Consider the following 24,327-nt stretch of genomic DNA (forward strand, 5'->3'; position numbering starts at 1 on the left):
GGCTTGTGTGTTCCCATGAGGTGCAGGGTCAAGCTGATTTGGATAGCTGGGTCCAAACTGGGGTGGCAGGGTGGGCAAAAAATGATAGTGGCTGAGAATAATTCAAGCATTCCATCAATCACTTTTTTGTATAAGTCAGATGGGTTTGCCCAGACGTGTCTCCTGTGCGCACTGTGTCACCGGAACCAAGCTATACGCAGCTGATGAGCCTATAACTAGGGCAAAACAGGTCCTGATTGCTTGTGATCAGATTCAGGGAGGACCTGGCCTAGTCATAGTGGGGAAAAAATGATGGATTGAGATGCAGCCCTGAGTGATTGCCAGTGGTCGAGATTAATGCAAGCGTTACACCCATCACCTTGTAGTTTTTGTGTTTCACTAAAAGAGCAGCCCAAGCATGAGACGTTGTACGTACGTACGCATTACAGTGTTGTGTGTATGTGATAACTGACTTAATAGTGAGATCTTAGTGAGAGTATGAACACATTATCAGTGTATTACTCTACAAAGATTTGTGCCAGCAGTACTTGAAGGCATTAGTGGAAGAAGTTGCAATTGACAATTTAATTTGCCACGAGTAAACTGAACATTGATTGATTTTAGGATCATTTTGCAGTGAATCCTTTTTTGACTTCTTTCTTAATTTCATTTTTTTATATATGACAGCTGAACCCAAGTAGGGGGGACAGTGCACTGTACCCATGAAGCAACATTGGGGAATGGAAATCTCATTGCAATGAAAGTGGAGAAAAAAATGACATTAACATTTTTAAATGTTAACATAAACAATTTGCCCAGCGATGAATGCATGTAAAAGATCATATATTTTAAGGAAGATGAGAGAGCAGAGACATTGTTGACAGTGGTATTTTAATAAATAACATTTTGCACTAACATTGATATACCGTCAAAACTTCTTACTGCCAGCAAATTGTAACAGCCAACACAAATCTGTTTGTGATACAACAGATAAATTTAAATACTAATTGAATTTTTCCATCAATTTATAAAGAGTGCTTGGATGCAAACTCCTTCAGGTGGGCATGTATGTCTATGAACAATATGAAGTCATTTCCAAACTTCCCAAAGGTGGTGTTTTTCTGCCTACTCCCTGAACAACTGCGCTGGTTGCCAGAGAGGTTGTTGTTCTGCGGGTAGGATGACACTGGATAAGTATGTGGGATAAGGGCAGGGGCGTGGGCGAGACTGGAGCTCTTGGGGCAGTGCTGGAACATGATGGGCTCCTAAAAGAGTTTTTGCTGGGGATGGGTCTTCATGAGCAGCGATCCTACACTTGTTTGCCCAAAAAAAAAAAAAAATAAGAAAATTTGCAGGTTGATCATCTTTGCAACTTTGCATATCCCTACTCAAAACTGGCATGGGGGAATGAAGGGACAGCCCGATGTCTGGAGGTTGTGTGACAGCATGGCACTGATAGTCAATTATGGGAGGAACATTGTAAGCATCTGCCTCATATCTAAGCTGGCCAAAGCACAGAATATGGTGATGGTATTTGTTGGACCTGGCTTTTTGACAGGGTCATCCCCAAACTTTTTGCCTCCTTCCTCCTATTTTTTCTGACCTGTTGTCGTTGGCTTTTGAACTCTGGGCACTTTACCACTGCTAACCAGTGCTAAAGTTCATATGCTCTCTGTGTAAATTGTACTGTTGAATGGTTTATCCATGATTGGCTATTTAATTTACTTGTAAGGCCCTAGTAGAGTGAACTATATGTGCCTAGGGCCTGTAGATTAAATGCTACTAGTGGGCCTGCAGCACTGGTTGTGCCACATACTTCAGTAGCCCCTTACCTTGTCTCAGGCCTGCCATTGCAAGGCCTGTGTGTGCAGTTTCACTGCCACTTCGACTTGGCATTTAAAAGTACTTGCCAAGCCTAAAACTCCCCTTTTTCTACATATAAGTCACCCCTAATGTGTGCCCTAGGTAACCCCTAGAGCAGGGTGCTATGTGGGTAAAAGGCAGGACATGTACCTGTGTAGTTTATATGTCCTGGTAGTGTAAAACTCCTAAATTCGTTTTTACACTACTGTGAGGCCTGCTCCCTTCATAGGCTAACATTGGGGCTGCCCTCATACATTGTTGAAGTGGCAGCTGCTGATCTGAAAGGAGCAGGAAGGTCATATTTAGTATGGCCAGAATGGTAATACCAAATCCTGCTGACTGGTGAAGTCGGATTTAATATTACTATTCTAGAAATGCCACTTTTAGAAAGTGAGCATTTCTTTGCACTTAAATCTTTCTGTGCCTTACAATCCACGTCTGGCTAGGTTTAGTTGACAGCTCCTTGTGCATTCACTCAGACACACCCCAAACACAGGGTACTCAGCCTCACTTGCATACATCTGCATTTTGAATGGGTCTTCCTGGGCTGGGAGGGTGGAGGGCCTGCCCTCACACAAAGGACTGCCACATCCCCTACTGGGACCCTGGCAGACAGGATTGAACTGAAAAGGGACCTGGTGCATTTCTTAGTCACTCTTCGAAGTCACCCCCACTTCAAAGGCACAATTTAGTATAAAACAGGGCCTCTGCCCTACCTCATCAGACACTTGCTGGAGAAGAAACCTGAACCAGAACCTGCATCCTGCCAAGAAGAACTGCCTGGTTGCCTAAAGGACTCACCTGACTGCTTTCTACAAAGGACTGCTGCCTTGCTGTTGCCCTGCTGCCTTGCTGAACTCTTGTCTGGCTGCAAAAGTGCTCTCCAAGGGCTTGGATAGAGCCTGCCTCCTGTTCCCTGAAGTCTCAGGACCAAAAAGACTTCTCTTTTTCATTTGGACTCTTTATGCGCCAAAAATTTCGACGCACAGCTTGCTCTGCGGCGAGAAAATCGCTGCACACTGACGCTGATCGACGCGACACCTTTGGGCGACCGGAACTTCGACGCACGGCCTCGCAAGGACAACGCCGCCCGACATCCAGAGGGGAAATCGACGCGACGCCTGCCGTGAGACCGAAAATTCCACGCACAGCCTCCCGGAACGACGCGCAGCCGGAAAACAAGCCGAAGAATCCACACACAGACCCCGGGACATCTGGTAATCCTGCGAAACACAGAAAGAGACTGTCCGCGCGCCAGAAAACGACGCACAACTTCCCCGCGTGAAAAATAACTACGCAAGTCCGTGTGTGCAGGGGAGAAATCAACGCACACACCATTTTTCCACATATCTCTTCTTCTGCGGCCCTTTGCGGAGATTTTCCACTGTAAACCAGGTACTTTGTGCTTGAAAGAGACTTTGTTTACTTTTTAAAGACTTAAGACACTTCATAACACTTTTTAGTGATATCTTTACAAATTCATATTGCATCTTTGATCGTTTTGACCTGCAAATACCCAGATAACTATTATATATTTTTCTAAACACTGTGTGGTGTATTTTTGTGGTGCTATATTGTGTTATTGTATGATTTATTGCACAAATGCTTTACACATTGCCTTCTAAGTTAAGCCTGACTGCTCGTGCCAAGCTACCAGAGGGTGGGCACAGGCTAATTTTGGATTGTGTGTGACTTACCCTGACTAGAGTGAGGGTTCTTGCTTGGACGGAGGGTAACCTGACTGCCAACCAAAAACCCCATTTGTAACAGTATTTTTTTCATTTTTATATTTTACGAATGGTCTGGAGTGATAGGGAAGGGAAAGGAAAGGATGAGGCTCAGCAAAATAATACTGAGAACCTATCACACGGAAATCCACCTCTAAATCTGCCTCCTTGATGAAGTCTTCCTTTGTGGACGACCATGAATACACTTCACAAAACGGCAAAGAAAATCGAAGCTTCTTTCTTCACTGTGGGGAAAAGTGTCCCCATGAGTGTCTGATTATATCAGAATCCAGGAGGCAGCCATTTTGACTGGGTTGAAAAAGTTAGAAAAACTTAAATCTCCTGGTAGTGTGTGGGCGCGGTTAGTATGTAGCAGGTAATGCACTTATTCCTATTTGGAGTCATCCATAACTTGGACAAAACCGCAGAAATTGATATTGTTTTTCCAGTGTCCTCTGCCACATAAAGTTCAGACACAATTTGTCAGTGGTGTCTGCCTCTGACAGGTAAGGCACGCAAACATAGCCAGCAAGGAACCAGAAAGGCGTTTACCCTTGAGAAGGGCACATTCTGTAGGCCGCGTTAAAAGAAATTCTCACTCATGAAGACGCGCTCTAGCTTCCTACATCACGCTCAGCCTGTGGTTAAATCTACGTTTTCAATTTCCTGCTGCCTTGCTTGACACAAGCAGGCGCCTTAATACATCTGCATTAGTGACAATTTAGTGTCTGGTGCTCTGAGGACAGGTCGCAGCCCAGGATTCAATCTTCACTCTGAAGCGGCACAGTGTTTCTAGGGCTTAATCGCACTGGACCATGGCCGGCGTTCCCCTCTGTAATAAGGAGAACAGGAGCCCAAAGGGAGCTAAACTGTGGGATTGGAATCATCATTCATTGTTTGCATCAATGCAGTCCCTTGATGCTGACAGATGGGCTCTTTCTCACCTTCCAAGACCTGTGCTGCCTGGCGGAGAGGAATACTACACTTTTACTTCACAGTGGCATCTCAGACATGTGAACCAGACACACACACCTTAAAACATCCTGAAGAACAGCTTCACAGCTCACTGCAGGAGCAGATTTACCAAGCTTTTGTGGCAGGGCAGTGTCACAAAAAGTGATACAAACGGGCGCATTGGGGATCACTTTGCAGAACAAATCCTGATTATCAGTCCAAACTTAATGCAAAGTAGCCCTTTGCACTACTTTGTGCAACATTTCATCAAAGAGTTGCTCCATGGATGGTACCTGGGCATTCCCATACAATCACCCATGAATTTTGACACAAAGCCCTAACTGCTAATGATGGTAGACAAGACATTGCTCCAAATGTCATGGCTTCTTGAGGCAGACACAAGTTTTCCACTTTGCATGTATGCTGTGCAGCATGCTTACAAACTTGAAAAGTTTTAGGCTGTGCCTAAGCATAGTATTTTACACTTGAAGGGCACCTTTCAGTACAAAACCTAAACTAGACATCATGCACACATCCCTTTCGTATGGTGCAAGGGCGTGTGTGGCACAAGGTAGCCAAACTGCACTAACTAGCTCAGGGAGAGAGAGAAATACTGACATATTTTAATACCTATGGCACTGTCCTGCTTTCTCTCTGACACAATGCAACACAGCAACATTGGTGGGTGCACTGAGTTGCATCACTTCCTTGCAACTTTTTTCTGCAGTTTGGCACTTATCTTTTAAATATTACCATAAAAAAAATACCACACATAGGGTTCCACCAGTAACAGTTCACCATTTGATCAATACTTTTAAACCTCACAGATAATCATGCGTAATTTAAAAGAACATTCCATATGTGTCCGTACATAGGCTTAATGTTTAGAGTCCTGGTCTTTGCAGCGCTACATTTAATTTTGACAATCATCAACATTATGGGCATTTTATCATCAATTCTTTATTTATCTACTTATTAATGTCATATGTATTTATTATGTCCAGGCTGTTGTACGGTCTGGACTCTAGATGTGTGACAGTCGTATCTTAAGTTATTATGGTATCTTTCTCTTTCAGCCACAGGACACCTTCCTGGTATTTGCACACGTAACACATTTTCTAACACCATTGTCTTGTGAAACATGCTGCCTTGCACAAATATGGCAGCACTGATTTACTCAGAGCAATGAATTGTGGGAAACATTCCAAGCTACTAGGGAGTATTGAAACCTGTGCCCAAAGTTTCCTTTATGTTAATACTTGGTAGTGGGTGTTCTGCATTAAAAGTGTACAATTTTAGGGAACGGGGACTTTATTTCCCATGGCAGTGTGCCATGTGCTGATTCTTTTGAAGTCATAACATAAACGTTTTGTCTCAATGCGTTATGTGACTCCATTAGGCCAGCACCTTCCAAAACAGGAAGTAGTGGTGATTCATTAGTATTGGCAAAAGGAGAAGGTGGATGCATTTTACAATACAGTACAGAGCCAGACAAGTCTCCGGCTCATATCAGCATAAATATCCCATGTCAGTCCTTACACTGTTTTATTGTTTGTTATGCTGATGTTTGAGACATTACGTTTTCACTTCTAGGAAAATTATGTACTCTTTGTCCTTAAAATATTAACCGAAGAACAAATATTCCTGTTTTTAGTTGATCTTCCGATTTTACGAACATTATATTCATACAACACTTACTTATAAAGGCTTTCAGGGAGCCTCTTCATCCATTAGTCTGTTAGTGTGTTCACATTTTCCTCCCCCCACTACAGCATACAGCAGGGGCAATGCTTCAGCCCACTCCAGTTACTTTACTTGGCGTAATGTCATTCTGCCCCTTCTCAAGGAGCATGTCCACAAACAGAGCAGTTCCCTTAAGTGCCAGGGACTGCAATGACAATGTGAGCTTTGTGCGACCAAAAAAATAATTTAGCTTCCATCCTATAATATTCCTAAACTGATGAGGGCCAGGAAGCTTCACCAACAAAGGTTAGCAAAAAATATGACACACATAAAAGAAGCCTTAAGGCTGGACGCCAATGCCGTAAGTATTAGCTTTGCCAAGGCTTGTTTTCCTTTAACTCCGCGTTTCCTTACTCCCGTCACAATACAACTTGGGAAATAGCTGCTGCTAAACCTATTAACATTGGCTATGGGCGCGAAAGTGGAGGTGACCTCTACATGCAGCTCTTCAGAACTGCAATTCACTGCATGAATTGTTTTTCTAATGTAGAACGACCTACAAGTAAATGTAATTATTTAAATCTCACCCTTAGTTGCAAAAGCAATAACTCCTTTCGTTTGGACACGTCTTGCGGTATATAGCTATTGTGACCGCTAGACAGGTTTTAGTAGTCTCATAATGCGCATTAAACAAAGCTCCTGAGCGCTGCCTTAAACAAACCGAAAAGATTTAAAGCAATTTTATTTGTATTAAAAACGATTTAAACCTATTCCATTACTTTGATTTGATTTAACTATTAACATCGATATTTGGCAACCAACTTATCTTACTTTACAACGCTAAGGCCCATATTTATACTTTTTAACCAAAGCTGCACAAACACAGTTCTGCGTCTGAAAGTGTAGCGCCGGCCTGCGGCATTCCACAACTCTAGCTAGATGCCAAATTTATGGAATGCCGCAAGTCGGCGCAAAGGTTGGGCTAACGAAAAAAAAAAATGACGTTAGCCGGTGGGGGTGGCGGTATGGGAGACAGGGGTTTTGCACCGAAAAATGACGTTTGGCTGGTTAGAGGCAAAAAAATGCCTCTAACCAGCCTAGCGTCATTTTCTGAGGCAAAACCATCCATACCACATGACTCTTGTCTTAAAAAAGACAGGAGTCATGCCCACCACTCCAATGGCCAGCACAGGGGACCAGTGTCCCCTGGACATGGCCATTGCATCCTGTGCCATGCAGGGGGCCTCAAGTTGGGCCCCCGATGGCACTTTAATTAAAAAAATAAAATACTTACCTATACTTACCCTAGTTACCTGACATGGGTCCCAAATCCTCCGGTGTCCCTCTGGTGTGGGTGGGGGTGTTCCTGGGGCTTGAGGAGGGCACCTGTGGACCCATTCCATGGTGTTCAACCATGGAAATGGGTCCACAGGTCCCCTAACGCCTGGTCTGATCCAGGCATTAAATAATGGTGCAAAGCAAGTTTTTCACCATTATTTAGCCCCTCCTCCCACCGGTGCATCATTTTAGCACGGGGGATAAATAAGGGAGTATGGAGTAAGCATAATTTTTTAGATGAGAACGCCTACCTTGCACCTCATTGATGCAAGTTAGGTTCACGCATCTAAAAAATTGTGCAAACTCCAATATTTTGACATTAGACGTGTCTAGTGTCAAAATATAAATAGAGAGTTATTTTTGGGGTGAATTTGTGTAAGAAATTACACAAATTTGGCACAAATGGAGTATAAATATCCCCCTAAATGTACAAATATTCAAAGAACAGTTTTCTGCTTCATAAGTAAATGATCAATGTGTAATTGTGACCTCTAAAATCATAATTTTAGTGCAAAACTAGTGGGACAGATTAAGTTTGCACCCAGGACAACAACCAAAAAGCTGTGCTGTGTTGATTTTCAGCACAAAATACTATGCTTTGACAACCAGGTTTGCAAATTCGGAACTATTTTGACAAAAAGGAACTTTTTCTCCAATGTTATGCCTGCCTCAAGGAGGTGCTTTTTTAAGCAAAACCCTGTCTCCCAATGTTAGTATGGATTTGTATCCAAATCGATGGATGATTTATAGGGATGGCAACACGTACAAGCTATGGTATGCTGCCTTGATGCACAGTAGTGCTATAGGAAATTGAGTTTTTGGTTGAGGGGGATGAGAACCCTTCTCAAGCAGAAACCTAAATCCCTATCAGGATGAACAACAAAAGTCACTACATTAACTTGTGCGTGACCTTCTGGTAGCTCGGTACAAAAGAAATCAGGCTTAACCTAGAAGAAATATGTTAACTACTTTTGCAGCACACAAACAGTAATTAAGTAAAAACGCAACACAAGAAAAATCCCAAAGCAATTTGGAATAACAGAAAAGATGTTTTAAGTAATTGAACACCAAAGTGAATTTAATCCAATCAGTAGAACTGGAATTATGATTTTTTTTGTGTGTGAAAAATAGCACTTAAAAAAACAAAGCATTGACCATGGGTATTTAGTTGTGCAAGACTGGGATAATGTTGAAAGTGGCTGACCACAATGGAGCGTGTTTCAGATACACAAGTTGGCCAGTCTTGGCTTATCTTCAGACCAAGAAGAAAAATGTCTGACAGGTGAAGTTTAGAGGGGAAAGGCAGCCGCAATGTCCGAGGAGGAAGCATCATCATCGGGGAGCCTCTGGATGGAGTCGCGGTGAAGATTTCTACATTCATACTTAGCCACTTTATTGAAAGCCGAAAGCCTCCAGTGTGATGAAACTGCAGGCTGTAACCGATGAGGGCTCCATGCCGTTTGATATTCTTCCTCAGAGGAGTCACTGAATAGGATTGCTGCTGCAGAGAAGACCCTAGCGGGAGCTACCGCAAAATCAGGCTAACTGGTGATGCACCTCGGGTGGATTGGCCCGCTCACCTGATGGTAATTTTTTGGTTGCCAATTTTATTAGTCCCAAATGTTGGTTTTTGGCCGTTTGGGCATGTTTAGCACCACTGACAAAGGTCCAGGACTGGGTGAGCACCACTTGGAGGGCAGGACTCACTTCAGTGCACAGTGTGTGTTCAAGGCTGTTGGAGTTTTTCGTGTCTCTGTAGTTCAGAACAGGAAGCCAGCCAACTAGTCCTTGGAGTCCCTCTGGAGGTCCTGGGATCAAGCAGCAAGGTAGGTCTCAAAGAGCAGGGTAATCCTTGGCAGTAGCAGGGCAGTCCTTTGAGGTAAAAAGCAGGCCTCAAGCAGCTGTGCAGTCCTCTGAAGTATAAGGACAAGACAGTCCTTCTAGGTGTCCTCCTCCGGTCCAGGAGTGAACTGAAGAGTTGGTCTGAAGCCTGGTGCCATCTTTTGAAGCGGGAGAAACATCTCTGACATGCTACAGCTGGTTTCTGGAAACTTCCCACCTTATCCTTCCAATGCTCCAATATGTCAATGGTGACCAAAGACTGGTGTGAAGTTATTTGTGAGTGTGCCTGAGACGGCTCCTTTGAAATGTAAGAAGGCAGGAAACAGCTCTGCTCCATACATCCTGTGCTTTTGGCCCAAGTTTGTGCAATATAAAATGGCAAAACACATTCAGTGCATTTTGTGTCTCAGGTAAACTGTTGTGTATTTGTTATATATTGCTCGCAAGTAACGTGAATGCAAGATTCTAAGGGGCATATTTATGAGCCCCTAGCGCCACGAGAACGCCACTGTAGGTGACGCTTCAGTGGCGCTATGCCCTGTGCCGTATTTACAAGGTGGCGTTAAGCCACTTTTTGTGGCTTAGCGCCACCTTGTGAACACAACCCCTTCACATGCAGCACTTTGCGTGGAAGGGGCGTGCAATGGGTGTTGCTGTGGGCGTGCCACAGCAACACCCATTGCATTTTGACGCTGCCATATTTTTGTAAACCTGAGGCAGCACTAAAATCTAACGCCACCAAAGGGCAAGGCGCAACAAGAAGGAATACTTTTATTCCTCCTTGTTTTTTGCCTTTTCTATGTGTGCTGTATTCTTCAGAATGCATAGAAAGAGCAAAATGACAGAAATGATTGTTTATGTGCAGGAAAGTGTCCCTTCCTGCACATAAACAATCTTTCATAATGATGCTTTGGCACTTCTGTGTGTTCTACATTCTGCAGCACACACAGAAGTGTCAAATCATCATTAGTGATTGTTTATGTGCAGGAAGGTTCACCTTCCCGCACATAAATAATTAAACCCCTCAATTGAGACATCCTTGCACGATGGTGCAAGGATGCCTGCATTGGCAGCTAAACTTAGCGCCAGCGCAGGGGACAACACAGGGGTGCGCCATATTCAATTACCTATGGCACATCCATGCATTGTCAAAATGATGGAGTGAGGCGCTGCTAATTTTGGCATAGCGTCGCGCTCCTTCATTTTCCTATAAATGTGGGCCTAAATATGGTAATTGACTGGTGTGACATAGCCAAAGTTGTTACGCTAAATCTCCTCCCAATTCTTAGGTGCAGAGTATCCATACATTTCTGAATAAAGCATAATTAATAATCATTGACAAATTTGATAAATATGTTTCTTACTGTTATCAGATATCATGTTAGAGCAAATCAGTCTGATGAAACCTAAAGCATATAAAAGAGGCACAAAGGCCCAATATTCATCTCAGACGTTTTGAACTGGATGTTGCAGGGAAAGAAGTAATGTGTGTCCCTTTAAGCTAGATGCAATCTCCTTATACACTCTCTAACAGTAAAAGCAACTGTATGTAAAGACATATCCACAGTACACAATCAAGGATAATTGGCTTATTCAGACACTCGTTGTTAGAAATGGGGGTCTCTAGTTGGCAGTCAGTTTGCACCCTGTCCAAGTAGGAACCCTCACTCTAGTCAGGGTAAGGGAGTCATACTCCTAAAACAACCCCAGTTCACCCTATTGGTAGCTTGGCAAGAGCTGTCAGGCTATCTCAGAGGCAATGTGTTAAGTATTTGTACTCACACACAGTAAAACAGTGAAAACACGACAAATGGACACCACACTAGTTTAAAAAAATAGCCAATATTTATTTAAGTAAACCAAGGTCGAAATGACAAAAATACAACATACACAAGTAAATATACACATTTTAAAAGATTAAACCCCCCAAAATAGCAATTAGAAACACAATAGCTCCAAATGATGTTGTCACGGTGTTGTGACGGTGTTGTTCCCAACAGTCCAATGCCACTCTTGAGGGAGTGCTGCGCCGTCACGGAGTCGCACGGACCCCAGGTGCAGTACCTTAGAAAAGAGGCAGAGTCGATCTATGAGTTTATCAGCTCTGGGTATGGGGTGTGCATCAGTGTTAGTGAGGGCGTTGAGCCCACAGTAGTCCACACAGAACCTAAGTTCAGGGTTGGCACCTTGGGCAGCAGCCTTTGGGACCAAGACCAATAGGCTGGTCAAAGGACAGCTGGAAATCTCTATCACCCCTAACGCTAGCATCTTGGACACCTTTTCTTTGATGCTAGCTTTCACCTTGTCAGTCACACTGTAGATTTTATGTTTCACAGGTGGACTGTCCCGATGTACGCAACGAAGGTGCACAAATGGGTAACTCCTGGGGTCAAGGAAAACAGAGAGGCAAATGGACCTAGCAACTGGTGGTAGTCCCTCTGCTGTACCAGGGTCAGTGTTGGGGAGAGGTATACACCCTCCATCTTGTTCCTTGACAGACAGGAGGTCAGGAAGATGTTCACTCTGCTCCTCCATTCCATCATCTGTTGTCAAGAGCATGGTCACTTCAGACCACTCAAACAGTGGTTTCACATGTAGGACCCTCAAAGGGTTCCTTGGAGTCTGCAAGTTCACTAGGTAGGTGAAATTAGTCCTGCGCTACACCACCTCAAAAGGCCCAGTCTACTTGACCTGTAGAGTGTGAGGCTCTACTGGGGCCATGACCAAATTTTCTGGCCAGGCTGAAACTCAAATGTCTAAACTTAGACCAAAAGTCTAACTTCACTATCAGTGAAGTTAGACTTTAGGTCTAAACTTAGACTTTTGGTGTAAACTTAGACTTTTGGTCTAAGTTTTTCTTTGTGAATCGGGCCCCATATCTCTTTCTGCTCCTAATGGGAAATTATTATTTCAAGTCAATCCTTTGAGGAGAGATAGGCCTTCCAATAGTGAAAACCAAATTTGGCAGTATTTCACTATCAGGTCATGTAAAACACACATGTAGATGTGTGTTTATATGCACTGCACCGTGTACTTGCGGCTACCTTTGGCCTACCTTAGTTGGTGACTTACAAGTAGTAAAAGGGAAGGTTTGGGCATGGCAAGTTGACGCACTTGCCAGGTCGACATGGCAGTTTAGAAACTGCACACACAGACACTGCAATGGCAGGTCTGAGACATGTTTACAGAGCTACTCATGTAGGTGGCAAAATCAGTGATGCAGGCCCACTAGTAGCATTTGATTTACAGGCCCTGGGCACACATGGTGCACTATATTAGGGACATACTAGTAAATCAGATATTCCAATCATAAACAACCAATCATAATCATAATTTACACAGGGTGCAATTGCACTTTAGCACTGATCAGTAGTGATAAAGTGCTCAGAGTGCCAAAACCAGCAAACATGAAATCCAGCAAACAGTGAAAAATACAAGAGGCAGAGACAAAAAGACAGGGGGCCAAGTCTAACACTCATATCTTTCTGCAGGTGCCCCCCAGTCCTTGAAGTGGACACTAAAGGCTCTCAGGAGTGTAGATTTAGTCACAGGCTGCATCCACTAACTTAGTGGTCTTCAGGCTCCCCTCGAAGACTTCGATACATCGCAGAACCTGCTGTGCTGTCAGTTCCTGTGCAGGGGCATCCTTGGCTAGCTTTGGAAACAGACTTAGGACCCCATCACACGGGTGGTGCATTCTGAGGCTGCACCTTTCGTCCCTGTGGAGGTGAGGTTTGCTACAGCTTCCTAGCATCCCCTGTGCCCTCTCCTAAAGGGTGCTACAGAGACGCGCTTAATACGCTGCTGTTCCTAAGTGGTTACATTGATGACACTCATTTAGGGCCTTTTTATTTTTCAGCATGATTCACTAATATACATCATATATAGAAGTGAAAGCATTCTTTCATTTACATGGGATCACATACCTAGGTAAGTTAGGAAGGTATGCTGTCATTGCTTGGGCACCTGCATATTGACGAGTATAGTGGGGGGATGAACAAACAGCTGCTTTCAATCAGTCACGAATGGTGCAGAGAGCACAAATGTTTGTATCACACCCCCCAACCCCCCGCCCCCCCCCTCTGTTCCACCCCAAGCCTGTGCAATAAAATGAGGGACTAATACTCAAAGCCCTTTGCACTCTTCAGTGTTACTTAGGTGAAAGAAAAGTTGGGACTATGGGCCATGTGTATGAACACATTTTCGCACAGACACAAAATGGGAAAAACCATTTGATACATCTGGCCCTATATTCCTAAATTTCCAACCTGATCCAGAGATCTAGGAATCATCGATTTTTAGAATGGAACTTTATGGAGAAACTCCTTCTACTTAGTGGACCTTTTAGAATAGTAATGCTGTGCTCCTTCCCTACCTTGTAATTTATGCCCTTGGAAGCCATTCTTTGTTTTGGAGATTTCGCACAATATAAACACTCAGTAAACAAAATAATAAAAGGAAAAGAGGATTAAATACCTGCTAAAAAGGGGCGTGTGGATTGGCAGTGTAAACTCCTGTAAAAGACTACATAATTGCAAGTGGTTGGAAGTTAAGTAGGTTTGTCTTAGTAATTCTCATCCTGATATCACTGGGAAAATCAATCCTTGTTAAACAAGCACTAGTAAGGCAAGAAGTCTGACATTTATGTGCTAATGCAAACTAATACAGTCAGAAGCAAATCTGCATGCCTAAGCTTGCAGGTCTCAGCACATTCAAACCAGACCTGCTCGCTTTCTCTGTGTTGGCTTTTGATTGTCCCTTATATTTTATTTCATCAATATATGTCTTTTATTAATTCATTCTCCTTTAAATTGTGTTTCATTAGTACTCATTTTATCACTGACCCTACATACTGCCCACGGATTCCCTAACCTCAGCTACATGCTACTGAAGGAGTTGTTTGTGGACTTCCAGAAACCTCTCATAATAGTGGAGAAGAGCCTAAATGATTCCCATGCTGTCTAGCCAAAATGGGTTGGTGTCTTAGGAAAGGGCAGTCTTTCTCAATGCTGTGTTTAAATAAGTAGTCCAGAATAGCGTGCATGTTTCTGAAAGAGAATGACATGTATTACCAGAGGTGCACTAGGTCCAACTAAAACGTGGTACCAAGGAAGGTCACCTTCTTCAAAGAGACTGTCTTATTCTGGACTTTAGAACTTGGAAATATAAACCAGTAATTTCTTTTTTTTTCGTTCAGTCTGAGCCGCTACGCATACTTGATAACACATCAAGATGTTTCACGTATCAAAACATATAAACGTTCAACCCTGACGCAAAGTCTGCCAACGCCTGAGTCGAAGGGTGGGCTGATCTACATATTTCAAGTGAAGTCGAACTAAGATAGGCAAAGATTTGAATTTTAAAAGACTAAGGCCCTCATTACAACCCTGGCGGTCGGTGATTAAGCAGCAGTAATAACGCCAACAGGCCGGTGGTAAAAAAAATGGAATTATGACAAAGGTGGAAACCGCCAACACAGACAGCCACTTTAACACACTGACCGCCACGGAGGTAGCAACAAGCACCGCAGCGGTAACCGCCAACAGCCAGGCGGAAGACAAGGTTCTGCCCACTGTATTACGAGACACCAATCCGCCACCTTTTCTGGGGCGGTACCAACGCCATCAAAAGCACGGCGGAAACACTACACAGAAGGGAAACGACTCACCTCTGGAGACACAAGGAAGAACCACATTGCCATGGAGCCCGAACTACAGGTGTTACCCATGCTGGTCTACCTCCTCCTACACCAGGAAAACCAACGGCGACAAAGTCGACCACGGTGAGTACCGCCCCAAGCACACGGGGGGGAGGAAAAAGAGAGTGACACACACATGCAACACGCAACACCCCCACCCCCAAGAACATACACACAAACAGATGCAGTAATATTACATATCAAGGACAAAAGGAAGGGATTGAAGTGAGTGTAATAAGATAAACATCTAGAAATACGACCTTTAAAACGGTATTTACATACATACAAATGGAGGGACACTGCCCAGTCCATAATGTCCGTGGGCCACAGGGCCATATCACATAGGCCAAGGCCCCACTTGACTCCTGCATCAATATGAAGAGAACACTGCTGGGGCATCAGCTCATAAATTAACAGGCACCTCAGGGGGAAGGGGAAGGGGGGGCACCTCACCCAGAAGATGGTACAACACCACTGCTCCTGGAGGGGGCAACATGCCCAATACTGGGGAGTGCAAAGCCACAATCTCTCTAGTGGGTGGTTTGCCCACTGCTTGGTCCTGGGGAGTGCAAAGCCACAGTCTCTCAAGTGGGTGGTTTGCCTACTGCTTGGTCCTGGGGAGTGCAAAGCCACAGTCTCTCTAGTGGAAGCCTTCTTCCACTGGTTCTGGAGGGGGCTTTGTGCCCAGTGGGCTTCATCCTGGCAAGGAGGGGGTGAGTGGATGCCTTCGTCCACTGGTTCTGGAAGGGGGTTTGTGCCTAGTGGGCTTCATCCTGGAAAGGAGGGGGTGAGTGGACGCCTTCTTCCACTGGTTCTGGAGGGGGCTTTGTGCCCAGTGTGCTTCATCCTGGCAAGGAGGGGTTGAGTGGATGGCTTCTTCCACTGGTTCTGGAGGGGGCTTTGTGCCCTGTGATGCAACACTTCGGGAGTGCAAGGTCACAGTTCCTCACCTGGGGGTCAGACCCACGAGATTTGCAGTGGGCAAGATGCATGACACTCCATGGAGGCAGGACTACAGTCCATCCGCCGGCGGTGACTGCTGCACAATGATGGTAGTGCTGGTGCTGGCGGCAGTGCTGCCAGTGGTGGGGGGAGGCTCCAGCCCTTCCCCTGCAGCCTCGGACGGCTGAAGTGCCATGATTGGTGTTGTGTGCTCAGATTCAGCTCCAGCACCAGGCTTCCTATCCATCCTGCCTGCAGTGGCCGGGCCTTTGTCATTGCCCTTGGCAGCTGGTGGTCCCTTCTTGCCCTTGACAGCTGGTGGTCCCTTCTTACCCTTGCCAGCTGGTGGTGCCTCCTTGCCCTTTGTAGCTGGTGGTGCCTCTTTGCCCTTGGTAGCTGGTGGTCCCTTCTTGCCCTTGGCAGCTGCTGGTGCCTCCTTGCTCTTGGTAGCTGGTGGTCCCTTCTTGCCCTTGGCAGATGGTGGAAGCACACTGGCAGTGCTGACAGGTGTCTCCTTTGAGCCTCTCACACCTGCAGTAGCTGCCAAAACTACAGTGGCCGTGGACTGGGTGTCTGAGGTGCTGGCCTGGGTTCTGCCCACCCTGGCCTGAAGTGACGGAGGGGGGGGGGCAGGGAAGAGGTCAAAGGTGGAGAGGAAAAGCTTTTTAGGGACACTGGGGCAGGAAAAGGGTGAGGGTTTGGGAGTGGAAGAAGAGGGAGTGGTGGTTGGAGGTGTCTGTCTGCTGTGTTTGGGTGCAGGTGCATGGACTGGATGCTGTTGTGAGGTGGATGGCTGTTGGGTGTCTGAGTGCTTGCGTTTGTGTACTTTTGGGAGAAGGAGGCACAGACACAGTGAGAGAGGACACAGGGGACATGTGCATGGATGTGGGGGTGGTGACTACACCAGTGAGGTGTGTGTAGTGATAGGCGTGATGGTGATGGAGACAGTGGGTGTGGATGTACTGCATGCAGATGTGAGTGTAGGCGCTACTGGGAGGGAGGTGGATGAGGAGGAGGAGGGGGACACAGTGGAGGCAGTGGATGTTGGTGTATCTGCATCTGGATGGTGTTTGTGTGAGTGCCTGTGGGATGAAGTGTGGGGCTTGTGTTTGCCTGAGCCACTCCTGTGTGTTGTCTTGGGTGCATGCTGGTCTGATGGTGTGCTTGGGATAGGCTGGGGTTGAGGGGAATGGGACTGGGCAGAGGAAGTTGGAGGGGGGAGGCTAGGGACAGGAACAATGGCTGCCATCAGTGTGGAGGCCAGAGCCTGGAATGATCTCTGTCGGGCTGCCACGCCAGAGTGAATGCCCTCCAGGAATGCATTTGTTTGTTTCAAATGCTCTGCCAGCCCCTGGATGGCATTCACTATGGTTGACTACCCAACAGATATGGATCGCAGGAGGTCAATAGACGCCTCACTCAGGGCAGCAGGGCTGACTGGGGCAGGGCCTGTGGTGCCAGGGGAAAAGGAGATGCCCACCCTCCTGGGTGAGCGGGCACGGGAAACACGCTGAGGAGCTGCTGGGAGGGCGGTGCTGGTACGGGGGTGGCACCTGTACCTGTAGTTGGGGAGGCCACAGAGGTGTCCACCACCACCAGGGAGCTTCCATCGGAGGAAGTCTCACTGTCAGGACTGTCCCCTCCAGACTCCGCCGTGGTGCTCCCCTCACCCTCCATCCCACTGGTGCCTTCACCGTCGGTGGATTCGGCCTCATGGGCCATGTGGGATGCAGCTCCCTCTGTTGCCGGTGCCTCTGCTCCTCTGCCAGATGATGCTAATGCACAGAAGTACAGGGTGACAAAACAAAAAGGGGGGGATGAGACAGAGGGTACACTTGGTCAATGCCAGCAACAACACCACAGTTGGCGTACACAACACACAGGGAACAGCCCTATGCAGTAGGCGATGCACTACTAGCTACAATGCTAGTCACCAAGCCATGGAGAATAATGCCTAACACCAATAGCAGCATACTTGAGACCCACAGAACCCTGCCCAGTAGTAGATGCCCACTAGCATATTTGGGGGTGGAGTGCATCAGTCCCTGCCCAACAAGGAACCTACCCTGCAATGTTCAACCTGGCCTAGGGGCAACCACAAGCCCACATCCCCCACCCAGATAACACCCCACCACGTGCAATTTGCTGAATTGGAAACTGTACTCACCCCCTTGTGGCTGTTGTGATGCCCTCAAGTGCCCATCTAACTCCGGATAGGCCACCGCCAGTATGCAGAACATCAGGAGGGCTAGGGTTCGACGGGCACCCCTTCCTCGTTGGGAGGCCATCCCCAGCTGGGTCTCCGCCGTCTTCCTTGCCCAGCGCCGCAGGTCCTCCACCGTTTGTGACAGTGGGTGCTCTGCCTGCCGTAGGTCCCCAGGGTCCGCACATCCTTGGCGATGGCATGCCATATACCCTTTTTCTGATGGGCGCTAACCTGCAGGGAAATAAACATAGAAAAAGGTATCAGCCATACCGTCTGGCCTGTTACACTCATGGCCCACCATATCCCTCCCATCCCCTTACGCACATACATTGACCACCATACATGCAGCACTCTGCCCAGGACCCTCAAACGCACCCCCCCCCACTTACACAAGGCCTACACACACAGCACTCCAAGCATTCATGCCCCAGGCATCGTGCTCACAGTGTACTCACCTGTTGGCTTGGAGGCCCATAAAGCATTCGGTACTGGGGTAGGACCCCATCCACCCGTCTCTCCAACTCCTCCGAAGTGAAGGCTGGGGCCCTTTCCCCAGAGACTCGAGCCATGGTCGCTTCCAGGCACAGGTCACAGCAGCACTTGCAGTGTAGGTCCTCTCCTGTTGAAGGTCAGGTAGCAAGTGGGTGAACAGATACAAAATGGCGGTGTCGTCAGTGGCGGTGCGTACCGTCAATGCCGGCGTACATCACCATTGGCTACTGTACCCCATAGGGCCCAATGATAACCAATGAGGAGTTGTATGGCGTCCTCGACCGCCTCCCGTAACGGCGTACAACGTCAGCGGAATTATCTCATTTCCACCTGTCCCTCCAAACAGGACAGACGTCTGACATTTCAGGGGGGGGCAGGCCATGGCACCTAACTGTGTCACAGCAGACATAAGCACATTTACAGGACTACACGTAAACATACTGTTTCTGTCACAACATGCAATACATTTTACTCTGAGGATATTTTTGAATATGACCAGCTGCTCACCGTTTTGCCCCCTAGATTACAACCGCTGAGGATGATTAGGAGATGGAGACATACTCCTGTGTACAGACCCCAGTGGACTTGGCAACAATGGAGGACAGGCACATTATCCTTACCTACAGACTTGATCGGGCCACAATCCAAGAGCTCTGTGCCCAATTGGAGCCAGACCTGATCTCAGGTATCTGTCACCCCACTGGGTTCCCCCCTCTTGTGCAAGTCCTATCAGTGCTACATTTCTTGGCATGTGGCTCCTTCCAAGTGTCAGTGGCCATGGCATCAGGGATGTCACAGCCAATGTTCTCAATAGTGCTGACCAGAGTGTTGTTTGCCCCGATGAAACACATGCGCAGCTACACCGTTTTCCCCCAGGTGGAGGGTTTGGCCACAGTGAAGGCTGACTTCTACGCAATGGGACATATCCCCAACATCATTGGTGAAATTGATGGTACACATATTGCCTTTGTCTGCCCCTCCCCGGAGAAATGAACAGGTGTTCAGAAATCAAAAGAGCTTTCACTCGATGAATGTGCAGATAGTGTGCCTGGCGGACCAGTACATCACCCATGTGAATGCAAAGTATCCTGGGTCTGTGCATGATGCCTATATCCTGAGGAATAGCAGCATCCCATATGTAATGGCTCAACTCCAGAGGCACCGGGTGTGGCTAATAGGTGAGCCAATGGTCCCCACTCAGTGTATGTTGGTATGTGGGTTTGGGGTTGGTGAGTGTATGGTTAACAGGTATCCCTCGATATTTGCAGGTGACTCTGGTTACCCCAACCTCTCATGGCTACTGACCCCAGTGAGGAATGCCAGGACAAGGGCAGAAAAACGTTACAGTGAGGCACATGGGTGAACAAGGAGAATTATTGAGCGCACCTTTGGCCTCCTGAAGGCCAGGTTCAGGTGCCTCTATCTGACAGGTGGATCCCTGTGCTACTCACCAAAGAAGGTGTGCCAGATCATCGTGGCATGTTGTATGTTGCACAACCTTGCCTTGAGACGGCAGGTGCCTTTTCTGCAGGAGGATGATGCTGGAGATGGGCGTGTGGCAGTGGTGGAGCCTGTGGACAGTGACGAAGAGGAGGCAGAGGATGAGAATGTGGACAACAGAACAACTATCATACAACAGTACTTCCAGTGACACACAGGTAAGACACTGGAATTTCCCCTTCCATTGCTGTTTTGTGTAGTGAATTTTCTCTGGCAGGCTGCTGTTCCTCCTACTATGGCCCCTTACTGTACCCTTTGACATGTCTATTTACAGATATTTGTGCCCTACTCTGGCTCCTGGTGTATTGACTGCAGCACATTACAGGTCATACCTATGTATACATAACTGTACAATCTAATTGCAATGTCTACAGATTGTTAAACGAATACATCCTTAAATCATTTGGCATACACCATACTTGTATTTTTCAAAGGGTGTTTATTTTAGTGCTGAGAAGTAAATGGAGATGTGCAATGGGCTTGGGTGATGGTGGAGGAAAGTCCAAGATAGAGTCCAGTCTATTGGTCTCACAGGTGCATTGTCCAATGGGGCATAGGAAGGGGAGCAATGGCAGTTCAAGGTGGACAGGGTAACAGAATGGGACACAAGGGTGACAATCAGGAGTGTCTTATTTCCTGACGGGGTTCTTGGCAATGTTCTCTGGCTTCTGCCTGAATCGCAGGGACCGTTTGCGTGGTGGTTCTCCTTCTGCAGGGGGTGGGGTGCTGGTGGCCTGTTGTTCCTGTGGTGGGGCCTCCTGTCCACTAGCATTGGCGGAGGGCTGTTAATCGGTGTGGCTAGTGTCAGGGGCCCGTTGTTGTGCCACCACCTCCCTCATGGTGTTGGCCATGTCTGCCAGCACCCCTGCAATGGTGACCAGGGTGGTGTTTATGTCCTTCAAGTCCTCCCTGATCCCCAGGTATTGTCCCTCCTGTAGCCTCTGGGTCTCCTGCAATTTTGCCAGTATCTGGCCCATCGTCTCCTGGTAATGGTGGTATGCTCCCAGGATCCCTGCAAGTGCCTCGTGGAGAGTCGGTTTCCTGGGCCTCTCCTCCCCCTGTTGCACAGCAGTCCTCCCAGCTTCCCTGTTGTCCTGTACCTCTGTCCCCTGGACCGTGTGCCCACTGCCACTGACCCCAGTTCCCTGATTGTCCTGTGTTTGTGGGGTTGCCTGGGGTCCCTGTAGTGGTGGACACACTACTGACTGACGTGTCCTGGGGACAGTGGTATGGGCCCGCTGGGTGGGTGCTGTGGTGGTGTTTCCTGAGAGGGGAGGGACGGTGGTGGTATGGGACTGTGGCTGGGTAACTGACTGTCCGGAGTTCCTTGATGGGCAAGATTGGTCATCTTGATCCAGGAGTGCAGAGCTGCGGTCATCACTGTGGGCCACCTCTGGGGAGGGGACTGGATGTTGCTGGCACCTCCTCTCCATGGACGTTGTGTGGGGGACCTGTGGGGATGTAAATGCAGTGTTAATGTTTCTGTGTGTGACATCTTGTGCATGGGTATGTTGCCCTCTATGGTTGATATTGTCATGGCAGATTAGCCTTAGTGTGAGTTGTTATTTGGTGGGCTAGGTGATTGACTCTAGTGTGCATGCAGTGGTGATGGTTGTCCATGCAGGTCTGTGATGGGTGTCCATGCAGGTCTGTGATGGGTGTCCATTCATTGGTGGTGCATGCAGAGCTTGGCATTGGGCTGAGTGGGTTGTGATGGTGGGGTGTATGTGAGGTGGTGGAGTTTTGGTGGTGAGGTTAGGGGTGGGAGTTTGTGATGGCAAGCAGGTAGGGGGAGTGATAGTAATAGAGATTTGACTTACCAGAGTCCAGTCCTCCTGCTACTCCTGCCAAGCTCTCAGGATATAGTATTGTCTAGACTTGCTCCTCCCATGTTGTTAGTTGTGGGGGAGGAGGTGGGGGTTCACCACCAGTCCTCTGTACAGCTATCTGGTGTCTTGCTGCTGTGGAATGCACCTTCCCCCGTGGTCGTTCCACCTCTTCCTGATGTCATCCCTTGTTCTGGGGTGCTGTCCCACGGCGTTGACCCTGTCCACGATCCTCCGCCATAGCTCCATCTTCCTAGCAATGGATGTCTGCTGCACCTGTGATCCGAATAGCTGTGGCTCTACCCGAATGATTTCCTCCACCATGACCCTTAGCTCCTCTTCAGTGAATCTGGGGTGTCTTTGCGGTGCCATGGGTGTAGCTTGAGTGGTGTGTGTGAGGGTGAGTGGGGTGATGTGTTGGGGTGTGTGCTGTGAGGTGTGTGGGTGGTGTATGGGTGATGGTGTTCTGTGGCTCTGTGTAGGAGGCTGGCCTGGCTTGTAGTTGGTACCAGAGGTACTTACACCTTGTGCCAGGTCCAGTTATCCCTTATTAGTGTAGAAGAGGTGTTTCTAGCAGCTTAGGCTGATAGAAGGTAGCTATGGCAAAGCATCTTAGGCTGAACTAGGAGACATGTTAAGCTCCTACTATACCACTGGTGTCATATGCACAATATCATAAGAAAACACAATACACAGAGTTACTAAAAATAAAGGTACTTTATTTTTATGACAATATGCCAAAAGTATCTCAGTGAGTACCCTCAGTATGAGGAAAAGTTATATACACAAGATATATGTACACAAACCAAAATTAGGTAAGTAATAGCAAGAAAAGTAATGCAAACAGTGTAGAATTACAATAGATTGCAATAGGAGCACATAGGTATAGGGCAACACAAACCATATACTCCAAAAGTGGAATGCGAACCACGAATGGACCCCAAACCTATGTGAGCTTGTAGAGGGTCGCTGGGACTGTAAGAAAACAGTGAGGGTTAGAAAAATAGCCCACCCCAAGACCCTGAAAGGTAGGTGTAAAGTGCACCTACTACCCCCAGAGAGCATAGAAGTCGTGATAGGGGGATTCTGCAGGAAGAACAAACACCAGCAATGCAACAACAGTGGATTTCCGGACCTGAGTACCTGAAAGACAAGGGGACCAAGTCCAATAGTCGCGACAGTGTCGAGAGTGGGCAGGAGCCCAGGAAATGCCAGCTGAGGGTGCAAGTAAGCTGCCACCGGGTGGAAAAAGCTTGGAGTTCTGCAAGAAAGAAGAGGACTAGGGACTTCTCCTTTGGAAGACGGATGTCCCACGTCGCGATGAAGCTTGCAGAGGTGTTCCCACGCAGAAAGACCGCAAACAAGCCTTGCTAGCTGCAAGGGTTGTGGTAGAGGTTTTTGGGTGCTGCTCTGGCCCAGGAGGGACCAGGATGTCGCCTCTTGGAAGAGGAGACAGAGGGGGTGCCCAGCAACTCAGGGAGCCCTCACAGAAGCAGGCAGCACATGCAAAAGTACCTGAACAGGCACTTGGAAGGAAAGTGAACCGTAGTCCATGTGAAGTCACAAAAGGGAGTCCCGCGACGCCGGAGGACAACTCAGAAGGTTGTGCATTGCAGGAAGGAGTGTCGGGGACCCAGGCTTGGCTGTGCACAAAGGAAATCCTGGAAGAGTGCACAGGAGCCGGAGCAGTTGCAAAACATGCGGTACCCAGCAATGCAGTCTAGCGTGGGGAGACAAGGACTTACCTCCACCAAATTGGACTGAAGAGTCACTGGACTGTGGGAGTCACTTGGACAGAGTTCCTGAGTTCCAGGGACCACGCTCGTCAGGATGAGAGGGGACCCAGAGGACCAGTGTTGCAGTCTTTTGGTGCCTGCGTTAGCAGGGGGAAGATTCCGTCGACCCATGGGAGCTTTCTTCGGAGCTTCTGGTGCAGGGTGAAGGCAGGCTACCCCCAGAGCATGCACCACCTGGAAACAGTCGAGAAAGCCGGCAGGATGAGGCGCTATAATGTTGCCAGTAGTCGTCTTGCTACTTTGTTGCGGTTTTGCAGGTGTCCTGAGCAGTCAGCGGTTGATCCTTTGGTAGAAGGTGAAGAGGGAGATGCAGAGGTACTCTGATGAGCTCTTGCATTCGTGATCTGAAGAATTCCCCAAAGCAGAGACCCTAAATAGCCAGAAAAGGAGGTTTGGCTACCAGGTTAGGAGGATTGGCTACCAAGAGAGGTAAGAGCCTATCAGAAGGAGCCTCTTACGTCACCTGATGGCACTGGCCACT

This window comes from Pleurodeles waltl, chromosome 2_2 (assembly GCF_031143425.1).
Source record: "Pleurodeles waltl isolate 20211129_DDA chromosome 2_2, aPleWal1.hap1.20221129, whole genome shotgun sequence".
NCBI classification, from domain to species: domain Eukaryota; kingdom Metazoa; phylum Chordata; class Amphibia; order Caudata; family Salamandridae; genus Pleurodeles; species Pleurodeles waltl.